General features: G+C 38.5%; 1 protein-coding gene across 14 annotated transcripts in view; it reads right to left on the reverse strand.

Annotated features, from left to right (window-relative positions):
* Positions 1-22,157, reverse strand: part of TENM3 (teneurin transmembrane protein 3) — a 721,265-nt gene that overhangs the window by 330,918 nt on the left and 368,190 nt on the right. The window contains exon 1 of one of the 14 annotated variants that reach the window (XM_060246491.1): positions 9,100-9,118. The exons of 12 other annotated variants lie outside the window; for them this stretch is intronic. The gene's annotated coding sequence lies outside the window, so the exon portion shown is untranslated. Of the gene's footprint in view, positions 1-9,099; positions 9,119-22,157 lie in introns of those variants that run through there. One more of the 14 variants, XM_060246494.1, reaches the window with a different exon arrangement.

The following is a 22,157-nucleotide window of genomic DNA, read 5'->3' on the forward strand; positions in this document are numbered from 1 at the left end:
GTGGTAACCATCCACTTAAGATATAATCGTTAACAACCAGCCCTTTGACAGCAGACCGTCTGACAATTGACTGTCTGGTGGCTCTACTCTTGACCTAGGAAAACAGAGTTGTTAGAAAGCAATTACTACTAGACTGCCATTGGTCTTCCATGGGTATGGCCATACCCCCATAAGAATTTGATGGTAGTGGGTAGTTCTTGGACATGCCACAGTCTTGACTAAGGTCTTTAAAGGTTTGAAGAAGGAGGCTGAAAAGGACACACCAGCTCTGGCTCCCACAAGAGAGGGAAGCAGAGCTATGTGAGAGAAGATGTAGTGGTGTGCTGCTTAATCTCATTGCCATCTGAGCCCAAGGAAAAGCACTTCATTCAAGTTGGACCCAGGAGCATGACAACTGTGGTCCAGGTACTGACAGAGGGCTAAGAGTATCATATATAGATAATTAGCCACATTCAAAAAGGTGAAATGCTGCCCTATCCAATGTGCGATTAAGTTCCACTTAACTTCTATACAATCTAACCGTGCAAGTCAAGCACGCAGATACTAAATAGGGCTGCCTTGTGCAGAATCACAGAAAGCAAAATGCATAAACAGACCATTACCAATGATGATATTCTTACAAAATTTATTTTCTCTCCCATCTTTTTCTTACTATTGCCAGCTGTATCAGTGGAATTAGGGATGTATTTTATCATAACGTGAAACGCCTGGTCAATTCAGGCTTTTAAAACATTTTCTTATGAAAAAATGTAACTTCTTTCCTAAAGCATTTCAGTTTCTTCTCTGTGTTTTTCATCACACTGACCTGGGGCCTTTCCAGGCTACTCTTTCCCACTTTTTGCATTTGCTGCAGGGAACCTAGACAAAGTTCTCTCAACTTGGTTATTGAGTGTTAGGAGAACGTAATTTCCATACATTAAACTATAATGTTGAATAGCTGGGAAAATGCAGGTTTCTTTCCTGCAGCTACATCATGTGCAATACTGTGGAGCTGTACATGTTCCATGAGCATCTCACAAGTTCCTTTCCCGCACACCTGTAAACATGTTGATTTTCCAGCTATTCGTTTTTTATTCTTTTGTATGTATTTTAAACAGTTCTGAATTCTGACTGTGATATTTCTATCTAATCCTAGACAGGAAATCCTCTAAATCAATCTTCTATCATCAGAAAACAAAGCTACAGAAAAATGCTTCAACTAACTTTAATTTAAGACTAGATCTCATAGTCAGTCACTTGACTGTAAACTTGGCAATGCTTGTAATAATCATGCCCTCAAACAAACCCCCCCCCCCCTACAACTGAAGCTAGACCAGCATGATTTTTGTTCCTGGCAGGAAATTGAACCTGAACATTTGGATACAAAGCCAAAGCATCCTTACTTTCTTAAAGTATACAGTCTATTTTTCATTTTTAGGACAGCTAATCACTTGTCACTTTGCTGTACCCAGTTTTTATGTTGCCTCCCTGGCAAATTCTACCATCTGAACAGTGGAGGAACATGTTGCCATACAGAACAAAGGTTGAGTCCAGTGGTACCTTTAAGACCAATAAAGTTTAATTCTGGGTATAAGTGTTTGTATGCATGAACAGAAGTGCTCAAGTATCTTTTCCATTAAACAAACAAGCCATATTCCACTAGCCAATTAGACCCGACTAGCCAACTCTAATCCTAACTGTGCTTGGGATTTCAGCAGTAGTCTTTAAAAATAAAACAACCAAAAAACTATTCCAATATCCAAAGTTCTAAAGACTTAAGCTGATGTTTGGTACAAATCCAGTCATCTAGCAATCTTCTGAATGTATATGCATGTGTTTCAATAAACTAATGGAAATTAAGTGTTCATAAGCATACCTGTTTTGTCCCCCATACTATTTAACAGCTACATGAAACTGTTGACTGGGATCATCTTGAGTTTTAGAACACGTTGTCATCAGTATGCTGATGACATGCAGCTCTATTTTTCCTTTTCATCATCAGCAGGAAGGCTGTGGATGTGTTAAACTGGTATCTGGATACAACAACAGACTAGGTGAGGACTAATAAACTGAAACTCAATCCAGACAAGACTGAGATGCTGTTGGTGGGTGATTCTTGGACCAGATTGGGGGGTCACACTCCCCCTGAGGCAACAGGTTCATAGCTTGAGGATGCTCCTTATCAATCACCATCATTTGAGGTTCAGTGTTTCAGAGTACTGTTATTCTACATGGGGCTGCCCTTGAAAGTTCAGAAGCTGCAGCTGGTACAGAATGCAGCAGCTAGATTAATAACTAGGACCCAGAGGTTTGAAAATGTAACACCAGTTCTGGTCCGCCTGCACTGGCTTCCTGTATGTTTTCTGTTCCAATTCAAGGTGCTGGTTTTAACCTATAATGACCTACATGGCTTGGAATCACAATATCTATCAAGCGCCTCTTCCAACCCCCATCTACCCAGAACTATGCTCAACTTCTGGGGCTTTCTCGGAGGGTGGCACGTAGGGGAGGCCTTTTCAGTGGTGCCCCAGTCTTTGGAACAACTCCCCTGCTACAGCCTGCCTAGTGCCAAATTTGCCAACTTTTCAATGCCAGGTTAAGACAGTCCTCTTTGTGGAAGCCTTTAAAAACCTCCTTGGTCATGCAGGGGTCCAATACGATTAGCCAGGTACTCCCCCCCATTTTGGATTAGGTCTTTGGGGGTTCGGCCTATTGTTTTTAATGTTTTTCATGTTATCTTAAATTAATTTTTAATTCTTAATGTTTTATTTATTGTACTTCATTGTTTTTATACTTGTTATAAACCAGCCAGAGAGCTTCAGGTACAGGCAGTATATAGAAATAAAAAAAAATAATAGTAACAACGTGAACAACAGCTTCCCCTCACTATTTAATCAAATATTTGCCTTCAAGTATGACTGTACATCTAAAAAAGACATAGTTCTAGTTTGACCCAAGTTAAGTGTATATTCACAGTTGTTTCATCACTAGGTAAAATTGATATTGGCAACCCTCCCTTCACAGGAGCTTTAAAACAATTTCCAAAGAAGTGCAATAGTTACTGGTCTCTTGCATAGAAAATAATCATCATTTAAAAGATCCTTAAGAGCAGATATAGAGATGGCCCAGTCACCTTAATATTTAATGAAAGGATATTTCCATATCTCTCCATATCTGTGGCTCAATCCTTAAGTACTAAAATTTACTACAATAAGAAAAATGTCTGTTTCAGTTTTTAACCATTCACTGAGTTATAGTCAACAGATAGCAAATTTCAAAACAAAAAAAAGGAAGCTAATGATAAAGCAACATGACAAATTCTCTGACAGTAGTAATGCAGGCAAAGCTGTGATTGTCATAAAATAGCCAAATGGTTTTTTCCACCTCCATCAAGGTCACTTTACTGATGATGTGCTCAATAATATGAAAACGCATTTAACCACTTTCCTTGCATCTGACTTCGACCTTATCACAAATCCAAAAGGCCTTGTTTAACTACCCTGGCCTTTCAGCATTTCCCTGAACAAAGATAATTAAAGAGATGTACTGCCCCCTACTATCACAGGAATTGAAAGACAAATAAACTTTTAAGAGCACAGTCAGGTGTCTTACACAGTAATGTACAACATTTAAGCAGGGGGCAAAATTAATGAAATAATGGTTAAATAATTGCAAAAGGTTAACTATGTTAACTCCGACACATAGGGCAATTTTGCATTAGTTAAAAAGAAAGAGCATTAGAAGTGTTCCAGACTACATTTTACAGCTCCCTGGGCAACTGCTCCCCCTTAAAAACAAGTTTATGACTGAAAGGAGAAATGTTCTGTAAAAAGTAATACAGTTATTCAAGATTTCTACAGATTTTGGGCATAGTGACTTCTAACAAATATACTTATATGATATATATTTTTATGTCTGAAATTAAAAATGGACTAATCTGCAAAATCTTTACCATATTGATAAGGAAATATGCTTCCCAGACTAGTCAACAGAAAAGGGAGGGGGGGTTGTTTGCATTGCTATAGTTACTAGAGTAAAATTCTATGTATGCAAAGTACAAGGATAAGACAAAAAATTCTGTTTTATAATATCTGGCTACAACAGAGCCAGATACAGCTTCCCCTAGACTTACAGTCATCACCACTTCTTCTATAACCATATCTTGTTCGAATAATAATCACCACTAGTAAGTCGCAAATGAGACAATTATTTTGCCATTGCAGAATAAGCTGTTTTAGCTATTTGTTTTTAAATTCCTAGTTTGTCATTTGATTCAGAGCATGCCTTCAAAGTAGTTACTAACATTTAGCAAAAGGGGTACATTAAGCACACACAACCCAAAAAAACTCTGTATATACTCTGGCATCCACCAAAGTTCAATTATTAATGAGGGCTTTATGAATTGGGGCCACAAGTCAGAGAATCTCGTGATTAAGTTCACACACAAAGGTTTGATTTACAATTTTTATCAAACATTATTAAAGAGAAAATACAACCAAAAAATCATACAGGAATCCTCACATAAAGTGTCCAATACCATCTCCCCAAACACATATAAAATAAAAATATAGAATTATATTTTAAAAACCCCAGAAAGGGAATAAAAATGACTTGGCAGTCAATATTAATCAATAACTTGTTGATTAATTATTACTGACAAACAATATTTGCCAATAATATTGACACATCGCCCAATTTTGTTCCCTTCTTATAGTGTAGCTCCCTACTCCACAACAAGGGCGATGTGTGTTTTAAATCAGGAGTTTTTTAAAAAAAAATTGCTTTGACACAGAGTCTGATGTTCCCAGTTTTCTGTCTGTAAGATAGTTGATGCACCGAAGTCCATCAACTCTCTGGACTGTGGTGTATGTTTATAATTATTTGTTAATTTATAAAATGCATATGACCTGATTTAACTATTTTTCTATTTGGAGGTTTTTAAATCCTTAAATTTGTTTATACTAAAATTATTCCATAATTAAAAAGGGGGAAAGACAGTAATTTACAGTTAGACCACTTAAAATGTGCAGATACAAATCCTTAAACTTATTTCACTCACTAATGTTGTTCTATATCTCCAGCAAATTTCTTAAATTAGCAAATAATTGACCTTCCACTAATGTTCCCCTTCTGAAAATCATGTCATCAACTATTCTCCCTTATCCTAAACACATTTTACTTGGAAATAAAACACTTAAAATATGTAAGGACTTCATCACTACGTACATTAAAAGACTGAGGTGGAACCCTTATAGAAAAAAATAATATCACTTCTGTTTTGGCCTTCGTGAAATGAATTATAACTAAATGCTAATTAAGAAATTGGGGAGGGGAGGCTACAAAACTATTGTTTAAAACTAAAGTGTGCCCACCTCACAGGACTCTACTAAGGTATTCCAAGCTGTACTTCACCATTTAGATGTCTTTGGACATTACTGAAAACTTAGGTATGGACTATTGTTGGCATGACAAATCCAGATAATATTAATTGTAAAATATATACAACTGTATACTGTAAAATATATACCATTGCTGGACACACTTGCGCTGGGAAAACCATATGCAGGCTTTCAAATTACACAGTACAAAATGTAGAGCAGCATCTGCAAATCCCTTAAGAGAAATGCAAGAGTTAATACTGCTTTCTGTGAACATATGCCTATTCTGCAGTATTGCACTTATAACTCTGAATAGAATGCATTAGCAAAAGGGAGTGGGGAAGACTTCTTTGCAGAACTATCTTTGCAACCTATTAAACCTCCGGACAGTTTAATGCATGGGAAGTATCCCAGAGGATAAAAGATTTACTGTTACTTCATATAGTTATATGTTAATAAGTAATGAATATTTAAAATGTTAATTAATTTTGCTTTTAAATACTGTAAACATTTATAATCCAACTACTGAATTAGTTCAACTCAATTTCCCACCTTCAAAAAAAGAATGCTCCATTAATGCAGATGTTTGAGAACCAGATTTATTGACAAATGAAGACAATCAGCATTTCATGTTTTTAGTACAGAAAGTGTCAATTTGCATATGGTATAGAGTTCAAAATAAAAGCTCTTGAGCTGCTTCTATCACTTCAATGGGGTTCACACAGGTCATAGGAGAACTTTACAGTGATTTGTGTTCATTCATATTAAGACAGCTCTATACTGAAAACCTTACAGTGAGTGGGAAAACAAAGTTCCAAAGTTCCTATTCAGAGCAAGTAAACGCAGGCTATCGTGTTCGGTAAGGGTTGGCTGAATTTGTTATTCACTATTGTTTAGTTTGCAAAAGAGACTAGAAAGGGAAAAGAACTTATAACAAAATGTAAAGTACTAACTTCTGATGTTTTAACTACTGACCAGTGCTGAAAAGGGTCTTTTCCCCATCAATTGTGCAAGTCTTGTTAAATCTTTTGAAATACATTTCAGCAAATACAAAAATACAGCTCTGAATAGGTTCTTTAATTTGGGTCATTTTACATTTCTCACAATAGTGATGGGTGCTTAGCAACCCTTCTCTTCTGGATCTTCCAAAGACCTGAATACTAGAATAAAACATGTAATCTCTCATACAGCATTAATTATCAGCATCTTTGTATAACTACTGTTTTACAGGAAAAATCAATTCATATTCATTATTAAGTATTACTTTAAGCTTATGTGTTCAAAATGGCACTAAAAAGGGGAGAAAAAAAGAAGTTTCAACACTATAAATCACAAACACAAAACTAAGCTTACATGTCTAGACAAGCTGCCCCCCCATGAATTATTGGTTATAGAGCTCTGCAGAGTGAATTATTAGAGGGTCTGTAAGTATTTGTGACATAGTACAAATAACTTTCAATCAACCAAAAAGGACAAATGTTTAAAATTAAATAAAAAACTAAAGGTTAATTAATATGAAAATTGTTGGAAAAAACTTCACCAAAACATTTAGTGCCTTTCTGTTTTTATCACATGTACACTTTCAATAGTTTTTAGTGGAAGCATATCACTTATCTCAATTTATATTTTCATATTATTCATGACATCTGGATTGATGAAAGATGCAAAGTGATTTTAAAAATTTGCAAAAATTGAACTAGATAAGTCACACAGTGTTTTCAAGGAACAATTATACTAACTGTGGGGCTGATATGCAAATATTTTAATTGCAATCTCTAAAAAAGATCAAAAGGTAACACTGCCTCATTCCAGCAGGCAATCTGTACAAATGATATGCTATGTATGTTTTACAATGCACACACTAATTGCTGTATAGTCTAATCCTTAGCCATTTTCCCCACATAATTTTAGTCCATTTATGTTGCTGATTAATAGGCCTGCAGTGGCAAGACAGTTCCCACTTTTTAAATCAAATGGTCTCTTTACCTTCCAAATTCTTAAACAGGTCAGCAACATAGCTGTATTTCTCCTGAAGGTCCAAAAAGTATCTGCTTCTATCCTATCAGGGGCCAATCTTACTGAAAGCATTCTTAAAAGGACTTTTTTATGATGATGTCCAGAAAACAGAAACAAAGTTAACAAAGAGCAGCTGTCCAGGTTTGCTTGGTGAGGTAGACCAGTGCCCTGTCAAAGTTTCCCAAGGGTTCCCTCGCCCTTTTGTACTTTGCCTAAGGTATCAAACATCAAACGGAAGGAATGCATTGATATTACCACTTTAAACTTCTTAAAACCTTAGTATATTCTTTGTCACACAAAAAAAAAAACCACTCACAATTTATACAATACATAAGTATGACCATACACTGAAGCTGACATAAGGGTGGTCCAAATCAGTGGAATTGTAATATACCTTTTCTTTAAAAGTTTTTCCAGTAGTACTTAAAGACTACATTAAACAATAAGCAAACAGTGGTCTCTGGGTGCTTCACTCAAACATTTAAAGTTGAAGAACAAAAGGTTTACTTTAAATAGGAAAACCTTGGCTTGTAGAACTCCAGACACAAATCTGCTTCCAATTACTGAAAGTATTTCCACTTCAGTGGAAAGGGATCAAATCTTCAACTGCACCATCTTTAGGCAATGAATTTGATTATATTAAGGTTTAGGAATACAGAATGACTGTGACACAATCATATATTCTGTATATATCATGCTTTAGTTATATGAGAGAAAAGAAGCTATAATTATAAATGGAAACACACAGGAATGTGTGACTGTTTACAGCAGTCCTGATATGCTCCCCCCATCCCATCATAAATGTCAAAGATTAATCTTGAGTTTACAGGCAACATTTAACAATTATTTCTAAATCAATCCAGCCTGCTTTCTTACTGTTAAGCTACACTACATTTGCGGTTATAAAGTTAGCTGTGCCTTTATGGACTCATTTTTTTAAAGGGGAAAAAAAACAAACCCACGTCTCCTAGCTCTAACCAGTACCATACATGAGGTCTGTTATTCTCACAAACGGGTGATTCCAAATTAGAAGTATTTTATACACACTGCCTTTTTCAGAACGCCGCGCTAAATTGGCAGTAATCAAGTCCAAACGCCTGAGAAGGAACGCTATGCAAAACCAAACCTCTTGGCTACCACCAGAAAAGAAATCATGCCAAAAATGTGGTACTCCTAGGGCTTAAAAAGAAATGATTGTGGCGTTCAGTCGCAGAAATCGAAGCAAAGCCTCAAGACACTTCGACCAGGAATGCGCTGAATTTAGGAGTGTTGACTTGCACAATAGACCCGCGCTGGTTAACAGACCATTCTGGCATTTCCAACGACCTGCGAAGTTAAACCTTCTCTGTCTCTCCCTCTAGTCAGCTCCACAGGGGTTAAGGGGGAAAAAGCCTCCTCATTTCAAACACTAATATTGCCCTGTGCACCGATTCAAAAAGAAGCAGAGCCGCCACCTCCTCCTCCCCTTCAAAGACCGCAAGGAGAAACCCATCCAGAAAACCGGGGCGGGGGGGGGGGGGGAGAAACAGCGCGCGAGGGAAAGGCAGCCGCACCGTTCACCTCTGCCGAGCAGCGCTGGCGGGTTCTGCTCCGAATGTTTCTCAGCCGCTCCGCTCCACGGGAGAAATCGCGCTTCCTCCCGGGCGGCTCCGCTCTAAGGTCAAAAGGGGGGGTTGGGTCCTGGGTCCCCCCCCCACTTCCCCCTTTTTGCTTTTTCGTCACCCACCTTTCCGTGGCGATCCCGCTGTCTGGATGTGACACTGACGAGCCGAGCGCGGCGCTTCCAAGTTGAATCACTCGATAATGTATCATGTTACAGAGCCTGGCTTTCTCTTCAGGCACGGAACGGCAATCAGACATGATAGGCTGAGGCTCCTCTGTTTACACCCCGGCGAGGGAGGAGGGAAGGCGGGCTAGGCATCGCTTAACCCTTGCCAGGCCGCATCTCGCCAGACCCGCCCCGTTCCTCGCGCCGATATCGCCTCGGCTGAGGGGCCGAAATGTCTCGCGCTCGGTCGCCGTCCTTCACACACACACACACACGAGCGGGGGTGCCTTTGAAAACACACACAAACATACGGGCGCGCGCACAAATAATCCCCCTCCCTTTGCCCGGCTCATCTGCGAGACTGACGGATTGCATTTTTTTTTTTAAAGCAGCTTTTCCACAGGCACCACATTAAGGCGTAGATTTCTATTTTTGGTAAAAGAAACGTGCGATCTAGCGCCCTATAAATGACAAGGAGCACACGCAGCACCACAAGCTCTGACTGATAATGAGGTTTCTTAACCTCCGCTTTGGTTTTAATGCCTCTGAACGGAGAGGTTTACTCGGAGCGCTTCAGACTCCTCGAGCGTCAGAGAAGAAATCCGAAAGCTCAGCAGCCGGTTCCTCTCCCCTCTATCGCAATTGCCCGCACCGTAATCGAACTCACTTCAGTAGAGGGCTACGCAGCGCGCCCGGCAAAATTTCCTTTCATGAGAAAGGTACCTCTTGTCGGCAGTGGTTTTCCAGTTGAGGTAAGGAGAGGCAGCCCTAAGGAGATACCGGTTGCTGTTCCTCACAAATTCGGAGCATTCACCTTGGTCCTGCGGTGGTTCCGCACCTTTCAATTGCTATTGAGTGCTTACAAGTTTTGCATAAGAAAAGAATACCGAGTGAGCCAGAGGAGGAGAAGGGCGACATCTATTTGCCTTCTTGAAGAGAATTCATTCATTAATTAAACAAGAAGTACCCAGCCTACCACCTCACTTGGTTACCAAAGAGGCATTTTATATATGCTTATTCCGCATCCTCTGACCTATTTGCAGGAGAGGACTGGAATGGGCAGTCCATTACCTCCAGTCCATGATCCTGATAATCTGAATGCAGAGCAACCAGCTTACTTGTGTGTGCGTGTGTGTGCGTGTGTGTATGTATATATATATATATATATATATATAAAATTTATGTTATATTTATATCCCGTCCATTCCATACAGACTCAAGGCGGCTAACAGCATAAAACAGACAGTAAGCAAAACAATACTAAAACAATAAAACAATCAGATAACAATGGCGCTGCTTCAGGCAGATCATATAATATTTTCTTTCTCATGCGCACAGATCCTGGGCAGTTAGTAATCAAAGCACTATGGATCCAGTATACATAGACTAGAGAGAGAGAGAGAGAGAGAGAGAGAGTCCTCTTGAAAGAACCCATACCATCTTCATACACCTTTTAAAAATGTACTTGTTCCCCAAGATCCTAGTTCCACCCCACAATGTTAACATTATCTACACAATTTCAGCATTGTTTTCTGCCCTAGACTGATAAAATCCATCTATGTTAAATCAATTAATGTTTCATTGGCCTTCTCTGGATATAAACTGCACACAACAAGGGTTGAGTGCATTAATGTGGGCTGGTCTACCAGTCCATACAGCTGTCAGTGGTCTGCATGCCTGCTAGAAGCTCCATGGGGAAAGAGATCAACCTTTTCCCAGGGCATTTTCTACATCAAGACCGCAGGCACTTGCCATCTGGACATGGATTCATAAATGGATTAAAGGGCTCAAGCACAATGACAATTCTAAATTCATAATCTTTATCCTTTCTTTCCCTTGTTCAATCAGTAATAATTTCTTGCTGCAGCTTGGCTCATGGTAACCCTCCTTCTAGTCAGTACAGAATCTCCCATACACAAAAACTCATACTGAGAATTAAACTCCGTTGGTCTTAAAGGTGCCACTTGTTCTGTTATTTACTACCATTATTTTCAATCCCTGCGATATTACTGCATCACCTTCAAGGTCTACTTCCAAACATTTAAAGCTCAACACCAATGATTTCCTTTAAACCCCTTTCCAATCTTCTCCTTTTCTGGTTTTCCATTCTGCATCACACATGAGCGAGATGTATTTCAGTTTCATGTCTTGAGCAGAATGAAGTATATTATTTTTTAGTAAATAAGTGCTAAACAACAGCATCTTAGTGTTCACATATTTCAAAATACCAGCTGGTACCTCTACATGAAAAGAATAAGAAAAATAAAAGGTCTAAATCCGCCTAAATATGAAGACGAAATTTGCTATTTGTTTTAATAATATGTTTTATTTGTATGTCACTTTTTTGTTGGAAATATCTACATATCAGTTCAAGGTTCTATGTGTGAAGATACCCACGGATGTGTTGATTTTAATCTGAAGACACCAAATAACTAGATAATGTAAAAACAGTCATCACTACAAGATAATAATCACTAACTATACTCATGATTGTTTCCAAATAACAGGAGTGTTAAGGAAAGGTATTAGATATTCAAAGCTATAAAATACATAGGCATAATTAAAACAACCCAATTATTATAATTTGGCTATCAAGCACAGAGCAACATCTCTTTCTCTCAAGGAAAGCATGAAATTTTCATTACAAATAATGAGATCACATCAATTATCATGTTTGAGCTTTTGAACTCTTTGAGTAGTACAAATACATGAATCTTATTCATTTTTAAATTCAGCTCTCTTAGTTGTAAGAATGATAGTGACTCAATAAGTAGAAATATGGATTTAATAAATACCCCCACGTAAGTTATTTAAATATTTTTGAATGAAATTCTTTTTAACATTTTTAATTGAGCAAAGCTTTGTCAGTCTCCTGTAATATCTAGACTGTCCTCCTTCAAAGATATTTTGTTTGGCAGAAGTGATTAAACTTTTCACAATTATTGGCTGGTTCTCTTTAGAAGTACTTAGGACCATCCCAGCTCTTCACCTGCTAAAATTCTATTAATTAAAAGATACCCTAAAGAAAAAATTATACATCCTTCAGAGAATATTCACATTTGTACTTTGATTAAGCTTGGGGGAAGTCTGAGTGCTTGCAAATTCAATAGCACTCTTGGTTGAGGTGATCTCTTCTCACTTCTCAAGTGTCTGAAAAGCCCTTGCACTGCAGATTGTGACCTGTCACCTTCTATTTCCCACTATAACCCACAATGCCTCTTAAATTTTATTTATTTACATTAGTCATGGTCTACCTTTCTCATTCAGATTACTCAGAGAACATAAATATAATCAACAGGATGGAACATCCAATAAATAATGCAACAGAATTCTTACTGCAAAAATCTGGAACCAACCAGGAATCTGAAACCAAACTGAAGCAAAGCATGGTATTGACATGATGCATGAAATGATGTGAAAATTACATAGTAGGGTTTTACTTATAGCAACATACAGTACAAACTATACACAGTAGTACAGACACAAGTTCTTAAACCTTTAAGCCAAGTATCTTTCTGAACCATTTTTTATTACACACCAGCCTGGTTACCTATGTGAAAAACCCCTTTTGAATACACAGTCCTGCAGAGTTTATGGAATGCCAGGAAAGCAGGAATACTCCCAATCTCATCAGGTAGGCTATTTCATAATGTGGGGGCCACAGGGATGGAGGACTCACTAGAAGCATGAGGGGCTATCAGAGGTATGCAGCAGGAAGAGGGAATCAATGAAAATCACCTCCCCTTTTACCCAGGGAAATCTTCCATCCAAACAGTTAAGAGTTTGGCTCCCTTGCTTTGTTCAGCCCTGCCTTATGTGGAATACTTTGCATGACTTCCTAGTTTCCCTCACCTTTGCATTTCTGCAAAGATTTTACTTGGTTCTCTGCTTCTAATGCTGAAAAAGACTCCTTTTGATTGGCTCTAAGCTCTCCCAGTTTACATAATCACAGGGGTTCAATTCTGGATTATTGACGGTTCAGAACTCTCCCCTGAAGGAACCTTCACTGATAGGTGGTTTATAAATGTCTAATCTAAACCTTCTTGAGTGGCACAGAAATGTGTGGACTGTTGGCATTCCAGTGTGGGCATTCAAGTATTTATTGCTATTACTGCCTGACATTATCATGATTGTTTGAGTATACTGATTATTCCCCTCAATAAAACTCTCTGATTTCACGATAACTGGTCTTAGTGTTCTTTTCAAACTTGCCTGGTAGTGTCATTATTTTGAAGAAAAAAACCCCCTCTCATAGGGATGCATGAGTGGGTGGGAGAGATCTCTCAAGTCAATGTATAACTTAAGCCAGCAGCTCCTTTTAGAATACAAATTAGTGGAAAGAAGGCTTCTCCCTCATGCTTAGACTTCCCAAGAGCAAATGTGATCTGATTTGGAAAGTAGGAGTCATTCACACAAACACATGTCTAGTATATACGTCTTTTGACACATGGTAGGTAACATGAGGGCCTTCCTTAGACAGACATTCCCATAACTTACCTTCTGATGGCATCAAGAAAGAGAAACAGGTGAGGGTTTGTTTGGTTTTTTTGCCACTTCTGAGTACTGTGACATTGTCTGGATAAAGACTGAAGCATCTTATTAGTATTTCTCTACTTAGGCAATTTTTATTCCTAACAACTTGTAGAATTGCCTTTGTTGTTTTCATTGCAAGAGCATCATATTAGTGGCTTATAATCATTTTGTGATTAACAAAGGCTCCAGGTCTTTCTTCTCCTGTTGCTTCCAGCTTCCAGTTCCCAGCAGATACGAAAAATGCTCATTATTAGCTCCCAAGGGCCCCCGAAGACTTTGGTTTAATATTCTGCTAATTCGTACTATTAAATCTCATTTCATTTCTATTACTTAGTCTGTAAGACTATTCAGTTTATCCCATAAACCTTCTCAATTATTATCTGTATTGATGCTTCCTTCTAAACGGGTGATCATCCTCCCAACTAGCAACTTTAATCAACACACTCCTGTTTTTAATGCTAACAAAAACACAGTACAACTGGTGATTAATGTGGAATATAACTTAAAGCTGAACTGGCAGTGGGGGACACTTTTTAGAACCTTTTTTGGGATACCCCCTCAATACTTGCATCACTTTGCAAAAGTGTTTCCACAGAGGATGATGAAGAAGAGTAAACATATCTGTCATGCTACTCCAATTTGGCTAACACTCTCTTGATGCAGTCCAGTTGCTTACAGCTATTTGCAGCAGCAAGTGTACAGAGATGCACAATTATATGCACATCCTTCTGAAAGTAATGCAGTTGGTTTAAGTATCCAACTAAAACATGGAAAATCCAAGTTGAAATTGAAACATGGAAAATCCAACTTGAAAATCCACTTACCCATGAAAATCACTGAGCAACCTTGGGACAATCACAACCGTACCAGCCTGATCAACTTCTTATATAAAAAAATGCTTACCGTAATTCCCAGCCCAATCAACTCCAGTCTGATTCTCCAGAAGGCCTGCTGGTGGTTTCCCCCCTACATTTATCCTTGGATGGGACTCTTTAGGTACCAAGACCCTTTAGGTACTGTAAAAAGTTTCAATGCAGTCATCAGAGAAGTTGTCTTGTTTTCCCTGAAAATGATCTTCCCAATGCTGTGAAACTTGGATATTTCAAAAGCAGTTTTGCTGTAGAGATCCAAAAGTAGGGTGGCCAGTTCCTGAAATGGAAAACTATTGCAAAGAACAGAGACCACCAAAAAGGATGGCTCAACCACCATATAAAACTCTTCTCCCTTTAAAAAGCCAAATTGGTTTACATATAGGCCAGATTTGAATCAGTCAGTACCAAAGAGTTAATCCTTTTGAATAGCCTGCAGGCAGAACCAGTTTCTGATACTGCTATATGCAGGCTTATTCAGATTGAAACCAATGTTTGTTCCCTTCGACTAGGCAGCATGTGTGGATTGATCCCAGTTGGAAAACCCCCTCCTGGCTATCTGAAGGGGGGAAACAAGCTGAATTCCAGAGCTTCTTCCTGAGATTATATATACTTTGGCCTTGATAGATATGCTGTCTTTCTTGCTGCTGTAGATGCCATATGGAAGAAAACTGTGCCAATTAAAGTATATGTGGATATCACAAATACACACACAAAGCAAATGTCCACTAACCTGTTGAGAAGCTCAAGTACTAATTTCCCAGTGTTAATTTTAAGCGTCTTTAACTATGTACAAAATGCAAGCAGAATTCTACCACCATTTCTCCCTGGAATTATCCAGTAAAAATCTTCCCCCCCAAAAAGTAAGCTGCACAGGTTGTTTGGAGTATCTTCATTGTTCTAATCACTCCTCAACCCTAGAGGCACTCTGAAGTATATGCAGTCATCTGAAACATACATACACTAAGTGTCTATAGATACAAAGGATGATACAGTTCTAGTACCTTTAATAGTCTGTAGCAGAAGGAATCTCAGTAGGTACCCATGTGACACACAGAATGCTAACATGTGGAAAGTGGTGATGAAGTGATAGAGATAAAGTAACCAGACACACAAAGTCCAAGAAACAAAATAATGCATTGATAGTATGTATACTAGGAAACCCATGCAATTTGAACCCCAAATTTATTTTTTCCAAGGCAAACTTAAACAAGTCATAATTTCATGGTCTGCAGACTCTCTAGTTTGACATCAGTCCTTTTTTTTTTTTTGCTTCCTTCCCCCACCATTAGAAACAATGGAGGATAGGGGCACCTTCTTTGGCAGCTCACAGAATTGGACCTCCTGGTCCAAGCTTTTTGAAACTTTTTTTGGGGGGGGTGTCTTTTGAGGAGAGGCACCAGAAGCTACATTGCAATTTTGGTGCCTCTAGCTCAAAAAACAGCTCTCCAAACCCCTAAAAACCTCCAGGTAGATTCCCCATTGAATACAATGGTCCCATAGGGTATAATAGAGTCAAAAAAATTCAGGATTTCAAAAAAAATCCCTAAATCTGAATATCATACCAGGTCCCCTCCCCCAGGTATCCCATGGGGGGTGGCAGGGTTTCTAACATATCTGAATAAAAAAAAAATTCTGAAATTTTGTGGGTGTGCACACACAGCCCTACTAGGCTCTGAGTTCAAGTGACAATAACAGTCAATCAAAAGTCTTCAGAGAAAAATGGCACACAAGCATCAGATATTTTGATACGAGAAACAATTATTACACATCCTTTTGTTATTATATTTGACTATGAAACACTACAGATAGTTAAGTACAAATGATTTTCATAAATCTATGCATTAGGTTCTTATATTAACAAACCCTAGATTTGAAATTGTGTGAGGTTCCCTTGTTTTAAATTACGGAATTGAAAGCTAAAATATTGAAACAGATGTTTCAGATTAGATAATTTCTATTGTATGAATATTATTTCATTTTGCAATCAAGTAAATCAGATTATTTCAAGTAAATCAAATTATGATTTGAACATGTATGCTTCATTAAAGGGGGGATCATACATATAGATATCATCTTAGAGGAGAAGTCCCCCTTTTAAATTCTTCCCAACAAAAAATCAGAACAGCTTTTCTAAACACGTAATTCTAGAACTTTTCTTTCCACAAACATGCATGCACCACTACAATCTTAATTCTAGAGAAACCTCATTGGTCTCTGCCATGGTACTTTAGACATGTATGTTTCCAATTTTGTAGTCTAAATATAATGGCCAACTATATGTATAGAAAAAGAGGAATTCTTTTAAAATTATGCTGCTTAGAGTTCTATCGGTGTACTTCCTTTCCCTTTCTTTCATAAACTTGCAATTTTTTCACATTCCATTCTGCTGGCAGCTGCTGCTTTTATCTGGCAGAGAACCAGTTCCCTACAGTACTAAGGCCAGGACTGCTTCCATGCTACAGACCGGCTGTCTAATCTCCATAATACAACACCCTCTGACAGACCAAAAGGCTTGGACATACTTCTGCCTCTTGCATCTACAGTGCTTACTCCTTCTGCTTCCATAATCCAAAATTAATGCTTCTGTAGCAAGGAAGGACTTGGTTCCAAATGAAAGAAAATAACAGTTTTATATAAAAAAGAGGCAGCCTACTGTGCCTGCACAAAGCTGAATGAAATCCCACCCACAACAAGGTATCTGCAGATATCCAGAAGCAATATATGGTTTTGTCTAGTGGTCTGGCAAAGAGAACTGGCTTTCCTGGAGAAACAATATTGCAGTAAATTAACAAGAACTGTTAAAGACCACCAACAAAGCAGCCCTATCAGTAAAACCGAACAAGTTCTTTGAGAATCAAAATATTCATTTTGTTTTTTCTAACGAGGAAGTGGACATCTCAGTCATCTTTGACTATTAGAAATGTTTAAATACAATTTGGACAGTAAAATATTCCCCCCCACCATCAAAGCTAATTTACAAGAGTGTAAACAAGATGAAAACTCAAATTTGTTCTCCTATGATCCCAATGGAAAATGCTTGACATATTTCTGGCCTCAAGTGTTCTTCTGATCATTACTGAAACTATGTCCTGAATCTCTGGATTCAGCTGCTGCTGCCCTTCAAACCTATCTTTTGTCTCTTTGTTACACCAAAGACGACTGAAAGATCATTAAATCATTTTGGTAAGTTTCAGTTCTTTGAACTGAGCACCTGCCCACTGTTTTGTATCAGCATTATTGTCACTTCAGAAACCTACCAACCTAACCTTTGCACCATTAGATCATAAGCAAGACTATCTGCTTTGTTACAAGAACAATATTATGACAAATGTCTAGTGTTCCCATTTCACTTGTCTCTTTATTTTTATTTTTTTACATTCCTGACAATGGTCATGAGCCCATCAGGTGAGGGTGGGATATAAATTTGATAAAATAAAAAAAATAAAAATAAAGTAATACCTTTCCTTGTTACCTGATATGCTCATTATCTAATCCTCAGTTACATCTTTTTCCTTCTTTTGACTGGATCTGGTTTTAACACAGCCTCTCTTTGTAACACCTTGCCCTATCCCCACCCCACCTTCCATTTTTATATAAAAACGAGCTGACCTAATGGATGTACACTTCGGGCATCTGATGAAGTGAAAGCTTATGCTGGGATAATTTCTGTCACTTGCACAGATGTCATTGAGCTGATGGCTGGAGCCACACATCAATGGATATCACATTCACATTGCACTATAGCAGTCATTTTCAACCAGCTTTTCCTATGCAGGTGAAACAATCCAGGAGAGGAAAGATTGCTGTGATATCCAATAATGTATGAATGTAGCCCTATTTTCTTTTTTGGACTGTCAGCCTTCTAAAATCCTTTTATGATGAAATGCACGTTCTGGTCATTTTCCTAAAACCATTCCCACTTATTGGCACACCATGGCCATCTCCTAATTCTTCCCCTTTTCTGCCTTTAGAAATCATTCTTCCTTCCTCAATTCCAAATTGTACTCTAATATATCCCTTGGTTGGGTGACCCCCTCACTTTCAATCTTCCAGAGGCAGCTGAAGATGGTTTTATTTATGATAGATGACTAATTTATTTATTTATTTATTTATTGGCAGTTCTAGCTGGAGATTTTAAATTGTGGACTGTTACATGCTTTTATAATCATTGTTTTAGCTGCGTTGCAAACTGCCTTGCGTTTCACAAGGAAGAAAGGCTTCCTGTCTTATATAAATCATACCACTCCACACCCATCACCTAAAATTTTCAGTCCTTGTTCTTTAATAATGCTATTCAAAGCAGAGTTACACCTAAAGTTGCCAGGTCTTACCTGGCTGCAGGAGGAGGGATTGACCTTGCACATGGTACAATGACATCACCTGGAAGTGAAGTAATCATGCCGGGTAAGTCGCGTGGGGACACTAGCATTTTGGTAAAAAAAAAAAAAACCTCTATTGTGCCGGCAGGTTGGAGGCCCTGAAATCAGGGGAAAACCTTCCCTCAGCGGGAGTTTGGGAACCCTGGTTACACCATTCTAAGCCAAATGCCTTCAGTAGACTTGGTAGGGTTTGCGTCAATGGACATAGAATGGCACCGTTAAATCACCTCTTCCTCAGCTGCTCACCCAGTTCTCATCCTGCACTTTCCTATGCTTTCTCCTCTCCAGTTATAGAAAGCACATGCCCCCCACTTGTAAAAATTAATAAATTCATTATAGCAAAACTTGAGTTTAAAAATAATGAGCGAAGGGGGAAAAAACCTACCTAAAATAATGCTCCTATTTGTAACTAAAAGCAGAGAAAGAGAGGGTAAAATGTAACATGGACTGCTGTTAAATGTGTAATTTATTTCTATTTCCAGGGGAAAGGCTTTGTAACTCTAGGAAATGTATTCCATATTTCACAGCTACTCCTTCTTGCACAACCAGAACCATCTACATTAAACTAACATTCAACGGGTCTGTTTTCAGCCTAGTGATAAATGTGTTTTTAGGCAGGCTGTTAGGCACAAGGCTCAGTGCCATAATGCACCTTACCGGTGCATTTACCACATGCCTTGAAGTATTTTATTGCATATTAATGCACATAGAGACCTGCTCCTTCAGACCAGTGTGTAGCAGGAGACTTTTACTCACTGGCACTAGCAGTTAAGGCGACCAATAGAAAACATGCCTACAAGGAACTGAAGGAATAGAAAATAGCTTGACCAGCCTATTGCCCCCTGGTTTTTGTTTTCATTATATTGAGTAAAATTAGTTGCATATAGAAATTTGGAGAAGAGGCTTTTGACTGTGGGGGGGAATTTTGTCCAGTCTCTATTTACAGGGTAGCGCAGAATAAAAATCCACCAAATAAATAAAAATAAAAAAATATTCTGTCCTCCTTATGAAACTATTTCCAGCTAGGCTTTTCTATTTCAGGATATGTAACTGGTTGTGTTGTTTATATTTCTTAAGATATACAGTAAGATTTTATCTCTGTGTTACAGTCACATCTTACCTTACCATCACTGGCTTTTTTTCACAGGGTATGTATAAAAGATTACATATAAAAGATCACTCCCCACTCATGCCCTACACTAGAATACAACACAGATTTAAATGCAGGGCTCTGTTGCATGAGGGACTCAGAGGTTTCAGCAAGCAAGGTTTGTACAGCCTGAAAGGAAAAGGCATTCCAGACCTTTATGCATTTGGATTCTTTTTTGATAATCAGTTCCAAAGAAACCCAAGACATGGCAATGGAAAAAGTTACCACATAATGATGAAAGACTTTTCTAGTACCATAGGACAAGATGGAATAGAGTTTCTTTGGAAAAGGAGTTGACAGCATATAAAAATCTTTTTTGTTTAAAAAAAGTAACATCCAGTGATAAATGTATAACCTCTCTAAAGAAAAATTATTTTAATCTATTTTAGAAAAACATACAGCATTCAATGTACTGGAATACCCATTTTCCCTTCCCTTCATGACCTGCTGAAGGTTTATTTAGTGCAGGGGTAGCCAAATCTGTGGGTCAGAATTCACAGGCTGACTGAGGTCCCAATGCTAAACATACTTACTTGAGAGTAAGCCCGCATTAAGTTCTTCCTTAACCTCCAGGAGCCGTACAATATGAGTGAAAGAGCCAAATGTGACTCCTGAGATAGTCTGGCCACCCCTGGTTTAGCCCTTTAGAATAATATTTAGTATGTTATATTTAAAAATAAACAAACTGTTATTTCCTTGTTGGTTTTTGTAAATTAACTGCAGTCCTGTATTCCGGGAGTGGAATTCTAGCAGGAGCGCCTTTCATATTAGGCCACATCCCCTAGATGTAGCCAATCCTCCAAGAGCTTACAAAAAAGAATCTTGTAAGCTCTTGGAGGATTGGCTACATCAGGGAGGTGTGACCTAATATGCAAAGGAGCTCCTGCTTGAATTCCACCCCTCCCTGTATCCAACACCCTGTGTAGGAAATGGAATCTTATGCAATGAAATCAATGCTTTGAATGGTTCAGACTTTAAAAAGATGCCAGTATCAGAGCTCCACACTACCAGATAACTACAGTTATGCTGGGATACCCATGACAACAGATGACAATCTTCAACCATCCTGAGCCTCTGAGCACTTATGGAAGTAACAAATGAACATCGGCAAACCACAGTTGGATGGACTGAATGGGCTCAAAAAATGATAGGTATCCTGAAGCTAGGCAATAATTTTGAAAACTGTAATTAGTACCTTTGCCCACCAATCAACTATCATTCTGGCACGGCACTAATTTAGAGGGGCCTGCTTGTGGAAGCAGCCTTTTCAAGTAGAAGATCACATCCTCATACTTCCAGCCACTGTGGGATCTTATGCAATTCCATTGGGCCTGTAAGGCAGAGATGTTCCACCAGGCTTTTGGCTGAAGGCAGCAACGGCTTCCATTCTGTCTGCCACTCTCCCCTTCTCCTTCCCCTCGATTGTTTCACCCCTCCTCCCCTACACCCAAGAGGTTATCACAGTCCAGAAATTGGGAGGGCAACTGAAATTTTCGCAACTTGATATTTCAGATTGCTGTAGTATTTATGTATTTATTTTATAGTTTTAATTTTTTTTAATGCTGTATATCACCCAGAGCCCTGCAACAGCAGGGACTGGACAATTTGTATCTTTAATATAACAAACAAACAAAAGACTGATACCTTTAGTGCACTAACACCAGGCTACATCATTGGCACATAATGTAGTTACTTGTGAAGGGCAGTGATAATGTATTGATTAGAGGTAAAAAGTCTTTTTTGCTCAAGTGAAAACATTACCTGTGAAAACATAACCAGAATGCCAGAAGACAAAAGGTAGAGAGGAACTGAGTCATACTTGGGCAGACACTATTGAGCAAGCTGCAACCTTGTGGTGCTGTTAATACCTTAGAAGTTCACCTCAGATCTGGCTGACTGTTGTGTGGGTCTAGGAGGTAATAACAGATGTAAGGCATGTCTGTCTCCTTTTCCCACACAGATGGCTCCAGTCTTGGTTGCTTCGATGATGAAGCAGCCTTGTCTGCAGAGCAGACATTCTGGTGGCACTGTTTGGTGCAAGTTCCACGAAATAACTAGCATAGATGCTTTGGGGACAGTTGT

The sequence above is a fragment of the Heteronotia binoei genome, chromosome 9 (assembly GCF_032191835.1).
Source record: "Heteronotia binoei isolate CCM8104 ecotype False Entrance Well chromosome 9, APGP_CSIRO_Hbin_v1, whole genome shotgun sequence".
NCBI lineage: Eukaryota > Metazoa > Chordata > Lepidosauria > Squamata > Gekkonidae > Heteronotia > Heteronotia binoei.